A 9,152-nucleotide genomic window follows, 5' to 3' on the forward strand; every position below is an offset into this window, starting at 1 on the left:
ATCACTATCATGGCTGTCTTCTAACACAATTTCTTACTTCCCAGGGCTTAGCAAGCAGGGCTGGGAGAACGTTAATGCAAAGGCAACTGGCCACATATGATAAAAACGGGCAAAAACTTTCTTTTTTTATCTCACAGGCCTGACTTGAGGCTGGACACATAGCAAATACTGACAAAGCATCACACGTTGATTTGAGAGGGCTCCCTTTGCCTTGCGTTCTTCAGAGAGAACTCAGTAGTTTGTCAGTGGGTGACAATGTTGACATCAGATGCTCACTTTAAAGCATCATTCCAAATAAAAGGAAATAAGTCCTAGAAGCAACTAGAACAGCAGTGTAAAAATAGGGCAATTTTTACACATGCTTTAGTGCAAGGAAGCGACAGTACAGTTTGCTATGTGTGTTCAGTGGTACAATCAAAGTGAAGAGGCAGTGAAATGTTCTGAAATAATAGACTACTTGCTTTCCTTGTTAAGGAATTCTCTAAAATCTCTATATGTTAAGGACTTCAGTAAAAAGTGTCCCTAAATATAAAAATTTGCCCTATTAGGTCATTTTTAGTGATTAAATGTGGTATTTCCTCCATCTTAATGAAATAATTATTGTTGTTCAACTGAGTGATTTTATCTACTAAAAGGAATAATTGGCGTGGTGGCATGGTCACAGAGTCCTCAGAGAGTCATTGAATTTTAGAGCCAGAAAGGGCCTCACTGAAACCCTGTCTGGTGCTCTCTGAATACACAGAAGTCTCCATCAGAGGGTTAAAAAGCTGGTTTCTGGTGCCATATGAGCCCGTAAATAGCTATGTAACCCTGGGCAAGCCATTCATATTTTCTTTGTCTCAGTTTATTGGTCCGTTTGAACAAGGGACTTCCAGTTTCATGAGACTTTAAGTTTACGATGCTGGCATCTGCTTATATGTATTTTTAAGCTAATTTTAATGTGTTCCAGCAGAATAAGCTTTCTATTTTTGATGGCGCATAGGGAAACTGGCTGTATTTTAGTTCTCTCTGTTATTGGGAAAAATGTTTTTTTTCCAATAGGCTGTACATATCCTGAAGGTGGGGTCTGGGGTTGATTATTTTGTGTCTCCCATGGTGCCTCAGACCTGATAGGTTCTACAAACAAGAACTGTAGCATTTCACTGTCACTGTTTCACTGTATTCGGGATAAAAGTATCCTGCTATGAAACACCATTGGGAAAAAAATCCTAACGTAATGTGTGCTTCTCATAAAGTGAATTTTAATTGTGTTGCCCAATGCCAACTTATTAATGCTTACCAGCACGCACACACACACACATTCAGTTCATATATAGTTTTTGAAAACAAGTATTTGAGGTTTTCCACCACCCCATGCTATTGGACTGGTCCGTTCCATCATTGGTTTGTATTCGGGACAATAGTTCCCAAAGCTACTTCTTCAGCAACATGAATGTTGACTTGCCAGTTTAAAGGGATGATGTAAAGACAGCCACTCAGAATATTATGGACAGCCTACTTTATGATTTGGAGCCCACAAATGCCCACAATATGACAGACGTTTTAATTTCTCAAAGGAGGCATAACTAAACAAGTGTACAAACGGTGAACTTCAGATTCTCTGAATCTCAGCTGCAAGACGAATTGTGTCATGTTCTTGAGTTCCGTGCTCCCTGGAGCCTCTCATAAAGATCCAGCTGAGGTCCCCGCTCCAATCTTCTGATTTCTGTCATGCGGGTTCACCCAGGAGCATGTGGCAACATAAGGACACCATGATGCTGAAGCTTCACAACACGTGTGATTCATTTTCCTCCTGGAATGACTCAAGAAGAGATTTTTTAGAATTCAATCTGAGTCTCAGTAATTCAATTTGCAGAAAGGAGCAGGCAAAGCTTTAATTCTATCATAATTGGTTTCATGTGCGAACGTATTAATTGTTTCGCCAGGAACTATATTAGGTAAATAGAGTAGGGGGACATGGTGGATAAGGACAACAAAAGCAGCTCAGTGGCTGCTTCCCAGTGTAGACCCAGGAGAAGCTTCATGAAGGCAGACAGTTTGGGACAAAATCGATCACTGTTCTCCATGTTCGAACTTGAAAGAGCATCTACAGCCAGGGTTTCTGTTCTTAAGCAAGCACGAACTGGTTTTGCATGCTCTACCCACATACATCTTTATGAAAATGTAACCTTTTAACTCACTTTCTGAACTCCTCCACACGGAAGAAGTCAACTTTCTCCTGTTAGTAATTAAACCCACTGTTGTAATACTCAGATTGAGTTGCAATTGCTTTTCATGGGAGCTGCATGGCGGTCCTCTCTTTGCTTCAAACATTTGGTTCATGCTTTCCCCAACCACTGTTGAGTTGGGGAAATATCAGCACTATGAGCCTTGAACAGAGCGATAGAAGATTTTCTGTGGCCACAGCAAGGTTGTCTGGGTTATGTAACCTCATCGTTGCCAATACAATGTATTACCAAGTCAAGGGACAGCTAGAGCTTGGCTAGTTTATGAATAGCATTGACCATTATTTCCTAAAGAAAAATCACCCAAGCCTTTCCTGAAACATTAGTACTGTGCGGTGAGATCGGCTAAAAAGGGAGCGTGTGTGTGGTGGCCAGGTGGGGGGCAGGGGCCTGCGGTAATAATTCTGGTGAGCCTGCTTTTGACTGTGTTTCACACTGGCTTTATTCTTTCCTTTGGGCATGTTCCCAATCCCTTTGGCCTTTGTTTATTTTAAGGAAGCAGAAAGTCCGCGGATGGAATGAATGTGCTCTCTTTCGAAGTTTTACAACAGTGCTGCTTCGTTTTGTTGGTGTTTGTTGGTAGGGATGAGAGCCCCTTTACAGTACAAAAACAAAAACCTGGTACGTTTTAAAAAACAAAGAACAAACACTAAGGGGAAACATCTAAACACATAGGCAGCCCCAGGTGAGTCTGACCTGACCCATTATGATCAGTTATCAGGAAGAAAGTAATTATTAAGGCAGGGAAGAGGACAGCCACCTCCACTCCACATCCTGATGGCAGCGAGGAGCCCCGGCCATCCTAAAGACAGGTTATTTGACTTTCAGGAACACCTGGGTGAAGCACATTGCAAGATGTGCCCTTTCTCTTTGAGCAAACCATATGCTATCCAGGCCAAGGGCCCGCCATTGTTGGTGAGGCTTGTAGTGAAGGAGTGGGTGGACCCGCAGGAGGCAGCCCCTGGCTTTAGGTGTGAGAGAAAGATAGCCTTATCCCACTGTTGGCCTCCCTTGTCCTTGCAAAGGCTATAAATATGAGTCAAGGCCTGCACTGAATTTTTCACATAGATTATTTTTAATAACCTTAGACATAAAGTACTATTATTATTCTCGTGAGAAAATTGAGGCTCAGAGAGATAAAGTCAGTTACGTGATGAGATAGCAGAGTAAAATCCAGTCCCGTGGTTTTCTGACCAGAAGAGCCTGCTCTGATTCACAACATTTGACCATTGTTTATACCACTTGTAGTTGGTGTCTGAGCCTCTTATTTACCTCTAACTTCCTTATTCTTCCATCCCTCTGTTTCCCTGTTGCCTATTTCTAAACATTTCCACCCTGAGGGATGAGAAGTGGACGAAGGAAAGGAGCTAATTTCCTCCTTCCCGTTTGCGTACCAATTTGACTTTCCCACATACAACTTCATTTAAGTCTTAATCACCCCCAAGCAAGAATATTTCAATGTCAAGATCTGCCACAGGCTAAGGACTTTGTCCACAGCACTAAACTCGGAAGTGATTACCCACATTAATCAAGTTGCCCGAAGACTTAACTGTGTAGAAAACTTCAGGAGAAAAACACTCTATTTGCCCTCCGCCCCCACCTCTCTCAGCACACAATGGGTCTTCACAACGTGTCCTACTCAGTTTTTTCCCCTTGAAATCCAAAGGGATGCTTTAGTTTAGATGGAATATACAAGAAAGAGCATTTTCAAGATAATTCTTTAATATAGACATAGAAGTATGTGAAGTAAAAGGATGTCTCTAGCAATTTGATGATATGTTTCAAGAAACTTAACAGTATGTTTGATCATTTATGCACAGTCAACAACAAGCAGTTCTGCATCTAGAAATTTATCCTAAATCAATAATCATAGACATGTGTAAATATTCGGATGCCCAGTTATGTTCATCAGAGAACTGGATTACAATAGTGAGAACTTGGAATTAATCTAAGGTTCAATGAAAGAGGCTTGGTTAAGTAAATGATGACACTCCATACGTTATAATATTATGCAGTTGTAACTAGGGGTTCTACAAAGAATATGTAATGATTTGAATTAATGATCATGAAATATTAAGCAAATAAAAATATTTCAAGAAAGTTTTGTTCCATGTAGTATCTGCTAGCCACACATGGCCATTTAAATTTTAATTAGTTATAATTAAATAAAATTCAAACTCTAGTTCCTCAGTTGCATGAGGCATATTTCAAGTACTTAATAGCTATCGGTTTGGACAGTGCAGATATAGAATATTTCCATCATTTGCAGAAAGCGTAAAATTCAAGGGCACTAATATAGAATAGAATTTTTTTCCCAGTGTATGTGTGTACATAAAAAACTTAGAAGAAATAGGCCAAATAATAATTTTGATAATCTTTGGTTGGTGGGAGGAGGTAAGAGGTAGGCAAACGTATTCTGTAAAGGGTTGGACAGTAAATATTTGGACTTTGTGGGCCATGCAGTCAGTGTTGTAGGTACTCAGTTCTGCCGCTATAGCATGAAAGCAACTGTTAACAGAGCAGAAGTGAATGGACATGACTCTGTTCCAGTAAACCTTTATATACAAAAACAGGTAGTAGACTGAATTTTGCCCACAGGCCATAACTGGCTGACTGCTGGACTAGGTGACTGGTGAGTTGTTTTTTTTCCATGCACATATTCATAAGTGAATTTAAAAAATAACTTGTGTATCTTCTAGGTTTTTTTTCATTAAAAAAATTTTTTAATGTTTAATTTTGAGAGAGAGAGACACACAGAGTGCTAGTGGAGGAGGAGAAGAGAGAGAGGGGAACACAGAATCTAAAGTAGACTCCAGGCTCTGAGCTGTCAAGCACAGAGTCTGACGCAAGTCTTGAATTCACAAAGCATGAAATCATGACCTGAGCCAAAGTCGAACTCCCAGCTGACTGAGACAACCAGGTGTCCCATATATCTTCTATTTAAAAAAAAAAAAAAAAAAAAACCATTGCAGGGTACCTGGGTGGCTCAGTCAGTTAAGCATCTGACTTTGGCTCAGGTCATGATCTCTCAGTTTGTGAGTTTGAGCCCTGCATCGGGCTCTGTGCTGACAGCTCAGAGCCTGGAGCCTGCTTCGGATTCTGTATCTCCCCGCTTCTCTGTGCCCCTCCCCTGCTTGTGCTCTATCTCTCTCTGTCTCTCAATAATAAATAAATGTTAAAAAAATTTTAAAAAATAAAAAGAAAAGAAAACCCATTGGGAAAATTATATATATGTGTGTAAGATAGATAGATAGATAGATAGATAGATGTATCACATTTACGTGCCATATAGATATATACATACCTCTAGACCTGAAAGTCTGGCTGCAGATACAGGGAATTCTTTGTAAAGTAATCATAATTATTAAGTTATTAAAACTCTCCTACACCGATGATTCCATGTAACTCCTTCCCACTCCTGCCACCAAGTCTGTCATAGTGCTCCCACTCTCCATGTCCTACTACACAAAGAACACCTGCACTAATGCTCCACAATATGTTACTCATCTTAATTTATTAATTGCTCTTCTCTGTAGGACAGCACCTGGGTGTTTGCTTCTGGGCTCACCAAGAAGGAAATGTGCATCCTAGGAAATGGTCCCTTGGAGAAGGGAGCACCTGCCCAGTTTGCCTCACCCGTTGCCAGCAGAGTGTCCTACACAAGAGTGTTCTCAGGACACATTTCATGATGGTAAGGGTGGTGATGACCTTGCCAAGTGAAATAATGTCTAGCAAATACCCCAGTGAATCTGTAAATAAACAGAGAGCTCCAATGGGCACTTTTGGTCAGCACCTTTGGTGAACACTCTCCACAGGCTTCTCTTACTCTAGAGGGGAACCAGACTGAGAGACCCCTGACCTCCAGCCCAGTCTGAAGCGTCACTGGCAAAAGGAGAGGTTCTCACTCATTTCTTGGTTTCCAAACTGTGCTTCTTGAGTCCTGGGAGAAGAATGAAAAGAACTGTGAATTTTAGGGTCCAGACCTTTACTCTGTTTCCACTTGTCCAGACACATCCACTCTACAAATGGGGTTTCTGAGTTCAATTTTGACCTAACAAAGGACTGTGCCACTGCCTCTTTGCAGGGGGTAGAAAACACTGGCTAAATAGTTGCCACAAACTGGTAGACCATGGACTCTAGTCCTGTTTGTTAGTTCCAAATGGTGTCATGAAATTTTGAAATTTATAATCAATGTTCAAAAATCATAAAATTCCACATTAAAAAAATGGGTCTCAAGCTCCTCTTAAAAAATCAGAAAGTCAGGCAACATTCACCTCACAATCCGTCCTGAAAACAATGAGCTGGTGCTGAGAAGCAGCTGCTCCCTTGAGACAGAAGGTGTCCTTTCTGTCACCCTGTCCCCGTCATGCTCTCTCGTATGACTCCTGGCCCTTTCCATTCACTAACATTACCTGCCTTAATCCTGTAGCCATTTGAGTTCAAGACCCTGAGGCTAGATAATTGTTGAGGCCCTTGCCTGTGCCCATAGTCTATTGGATTTCCATTACATTTATGGCAATAGTACTAAAATTAAAGCTAAAATCCTGTCTGTATAGTCACCCTGAGTTTATGAACATCCTAGCCATGAGTGTTCTGCTCATGATAAGTGCTGGGGTCAAGAGCTTTTTCTTATGACCAAAGGTGTATGAAGCCCCCAGCCAGGCAAACAGGCTTTTCTTCTAACAAGTGCCATGTCCAGCTATATGAGAATCACCAGAGTTGTTCTCCAAATCTTTTTGTTCCTTCTTCACTTCTGAGAACAGGGTAAGATTGTACTTTCTGATCCCCTCGCCGTAGTCCTAGCCAGGAAGCTGTGAGCAAAAGTAACATGTGTCACTTCTGGACCTTAGCATTTCATAAGATCTGAAACCCTGGGCTCTCACTTCTTCTGGAACAGAAATCGGCAAAGTTCAAGATAGTATAGTGGCTGCACCACTGGCCACCTTGAAACTTGAAACTCATTCCCTAAGTAACTGGGGAACGGAGATCTTTACCAACTCATGGTAGACACCTACTGTGAACAAGAACTCAAGCAGTGTTGTTTTAGGCCTTGAGACTAGACGGTGTTTATTACTGCAACATAACCTGCTCTACGCCAACCACTGAGGGGTCCTGACTGCTGACTATTTTCCAGCCCCCAGTATCTACACTTCTCACTTCATTCCACACTATCCATCCACACCACTTCTTTCTTTGTAGTCCCTTCCCTTGAATCTAAGCATGAAGTCAGAATATTATGAAGCACCACCTGCTGCCATTCCCTCATCTCTTGGCATTGTTCTACACTTGATCTTTACTACCCTTTCCCCCCGTTATATAATAGATTGGAGGTCACGTGTGTTTCCTACTTTGAATAATTCATCTCCACAGAATCTCAGTATTTCGGTGAGAACATTTATTTCCTTCATTTTAATATTTTATCATTTTTGTCCTAAATGTATGACCTTAACTGGTTGCCATGCGTTTCATTTCTTCTTGCCTTAAATATTTTAGAAGTTTCAAAGTACAAACATTACTCATAGAAGGCGTAACAAAAAAATGCTCAGTTTTGGTTCTGTATTATTTAATTATAACTGGATGTCATTAAAATGATTATTTTTTCTCGCCTCTAATATCTTTCCATTCTGCTCATCTGTCTTAGAATATTTCAGTGCTTGGCATTTGCCCATAGTCCTCACAGCTGCAAGGTAGACTGTATGGCATTAAGACCTCCGGTTGTTTCCCTATGTTAGAATACCAAGGTTTTTTCCGGATTTAGTACTTTTGCTGGGGGCTCAGAAATCATGGTAGTAAAGCACAAAATTGAAACACTGAGGATAATGTTTCCTTCATCTGTTGCTACTGCAGAGGGTATGAGACTTAAGTCCTTTTCCCTGTAACAGCTTTATTGTAATATAAGTTGTATACAAAGAACTTCACATATTTAATGTGTACAATTTTATGAGCTTCGACATATGCTAACCCCTTTGATATTATCAGTACAATCACGGTGATTGTACCTGTTACCTCCCAGAGTGTCAGTGTGTCCCTTTTCTAGGTGCTGGGGAATAAGAATACTTCATGTGAGATTTACCCTCTTAAAAAATTTTAAGATGAATAATATCATATTGCTTACTATAGACGCTATGTCATACAACATATTCATTCATCTAACATAACTGAAACCTTACACCCTTTGAATAACAACTTCCCAAAGCATTTTTTTAAGTTTAATTTTTGAAATGTTTATTTATTTTTAAGACACAGAGAGAGAGAAAGAGCACGAGCAGTGTAGGGACAGAGAGAGAGGGAGGCAAAGAATCTGAGGCAGGCTCTAGGCTCTGAGCTGACAACACAGAGCCCAAAGCGAGGTTGAAGCCCACGAACCGTGAGATCATGACCTGAGCCAAAGTCAGATGCTTAACCAACTGAGCCACCCAGTCACCGCCCCCCCATGCATTTTTTAATGATAATAAGAACTAATACATATTTTATAGTCAATTATATGACAGATGATAGTCTACAGGCTTTATGTTAACTATCACCACATCTCAGGGGGAGGCTCTATCCCATCCCCAATTCACCAATACAGAAACTGAAGGGGTAATTTATCAGGGATTCAGTTTACCCAACCTTCAAGCTGCAGGGAGGGAGCTGTCCTCGTTGACATACAGGTTGCACATAGTTAAAGAGGAGTGAGTTGTAGTAGAAAGAAAGCCTTACTAGTCTCCATGTTCATTAGTTTCTTTTTATTTTATTATATTGTGGAAAGAACATTTAACATCAGATCTGTCCTCTTAACAATTTTTAAGTGTGCAACAGTATCACTGGCTATAGGTACAATACTATACAGCAGATCCCCAGAACTTACTCGTTTTACTTAATGGAAGCTTTGTGTCTATTGATTAGTAACTCCACACATCCCTTCTCCCCAGCCCCTGATGACCA

At 40.7% G+C, this 9,152-nt stretch overlaps 1 long non-coding RNA gene across 1 annotated transcript; it reads right to left on the minus strand.

Annotated features, from left to right (window-relative positions):
* Window positions 1-1,483: 1,483 nt before the first annotated feature.
* LOC125917389 (uncharacterized) lies at window positions 1,484-6,229 on the minus strand. The gene is made up of 3 exons (XR_007456176.1): window positions 6,131-6,229; window positions 5,530-5,567; window positions 1,484-1,792 (listed from the first exon to the last, which is right to left on the minus strand). It is a non-coding gene; the product is annotated as an uncharacterized LOC125917389 (long non-coding RNA).
* Between the last annotated feature and the right edge of the window lie 2,923 nt (window positions 6,230-9,152).

This window comes from Panthera uncia, unplaced genomic scaffold, assembly GCF_023721935.1.
Source record: "Panthera uncia isolate 11264 unplaced genomic scaffold, Puncia_PCG_1.0 HiC_scaffold_1781, whole genome shotgun sequence".
Classification (NCBI taxonomy): domain Eukaryota; kingdom Metazoa; phylum Chordata; class Mammalia; order Carnivora; family Felidae; genus Panthera; species Panthera uncia.